The sequence below is a fragment of the Cebus imitator genome, unplaced genomic scaffold, assembly GCF_001604975.1.
Source record: "Cebus imitator isolate Cc_AM_T3 unplaced genomic scaffold, Cebus_imitator-1.0 Scaffold602, whole genome shotgun sequence".
Lineage (NCBI taxonomy): Eukaryota > Metazoa > Chordata > Mammalia > Primates > Cebidae > Cebus > Cebus imitator.
The window spans coordinates 352,864-354,487 of NW_016107917.1; the positions used below are offsets into that span (position 1 = coordinate 352,864).

General features: G+C 42.4%; 1 protein-coding gene across 12 annotated transcripts in view; it reads right to left on the bottom strand.

The window, feature by feature from the left end:
• Positions 1 to 1,624, bottom strand: part of TAF1 (TATA-box binding protein associated factor 1) — a 100,938-nt gene that overhangs the window by 96,609 nt on the left and 2,705 nt on the right. The gene's annotated exons all lie outside the window — the stretch shown is intronic.

Below are 1,624 nucleotides of genomic sequence, written 5' to 3' on the forward strand. Positions count from 1 at the left end.
GCGCCATTGCACCCTAGCCTGGGTAACATGAGTGAAACTCCGTCTCAAAAAAAAAAAAACTAAATATAGCACTCTATCTACAGAAACACAAGCTCACAGTTGGTTTGTGTTACTATGAATAATTGTTTTGCATTTATTTACATCATCTTTTCCACAAGATAACAATATTCTTAAAGGTAGGGCCTATATCTTCCATTTTTCATAGGTTACTTCTTATATATGCAGTACAGTTAATTCTTTTCATATAAACGGCACTCAAATCCACTAATTGGTCCCCAAAAAACTAAGTTCAAGTATTTACCAAAGTTTTATCCTCATTTATCAGCAGACTGAAATCTAGTTCAAAGAGGTGGATAAAAATAAATAACAAGCAACTTCATATAAAAATTTCAGGCAGGCTGGGTGCAGTGGCTCACAGCCTGTAATCCCAGCACTTTGGGAGGCTGAGGTGGGAGGATCACCTGAGGTCAGGTGTTCGAGGCCAGCCTGGCCAACATGGCGAAACCTCGTCTCTCTACTAAAAATACAAAAAAAATTAGCTGTGTGTGGTGGTGCATGCCTGTAGTCCAGCTACTGGGGACGCTGAGGAGGGAGACACTTGAACCAGGTAGGCAGAGGTTACAGTGAGCCGAGATTGCGCCACTGCACTCCAGCCTGGGTGCCACAATGAGATTCCGTCCCAGGAGAAGAAAAAAAAGTTTCAAACAGTGAGAGAACAGAGCAGTGCAAAGAATGAACTATGGACCAATAGCCCTAGATTCCAGACCACTAATTCTCAAGATCAGAAAATGCAATTCATTATCTTTTTTTGAGACAGGGTCTGACTCTTGTCACTCAGGGTGGAATGCAGCAGTGTCACCTCAGCACACTGCACCCTCCGCCTCCTGGGTTTAAGCAATTCTCATATCTCAGCTTCCCCAGTAGCTGGAACTACAGGTGTGCACCAACATGCCCAGCTAATTTTTGTATTTTAGTAGAGACAGGGTTTCTCCATGTTGGCCAGGCTGGTCTCAAACTCCTGGCCCCAAGTGATCTGCCTGCCTCAGCCTCTGGAAGTGCTGAGATTACAGGCCTAAGCCACCACACCCAGCTGACCTCGTTATCTTTGAAATACACAGCCTATCACTGTTTAGAATACACAACAAGTGCTCAATGTCTAATGAACTAAGTTAGAGTCTACTACTAACTAATTATATTACTTTTGATAAAATTCCACATTTTATTGTAAAGTTCTCTAAAGTTCAAGTTTTTCTTCCCTATTAGAGATTACGAATAAATAATTGCTAAGACTCCTTCCACTTACTGACTCTATCTTCTAAGTCTAACATTCTGATTCTACAATGTAGCACCTTATACCAACGAGGAAAAAAAACCTATTTGCAAGCAAGTATTAAGTTCACTGTATTAAGTTCATTGTTTTGGGCCTGGTGTGGTGGCTCACACCTGTAATCCTAACACTTATGGAGGCTTAGGGAAGCAGATCACTTGAGGTCAGGAGTTCGAAACCAGCCTGGCCAACATGGCGAAACCCCTTATCTACTAAAAATACAAAAAAAGTAGCTGGGCGTGGTGGCAAGCGCCTGTAATCCCAGCTACTCAGGAGGCTGAAGTAGGAGAATCACTT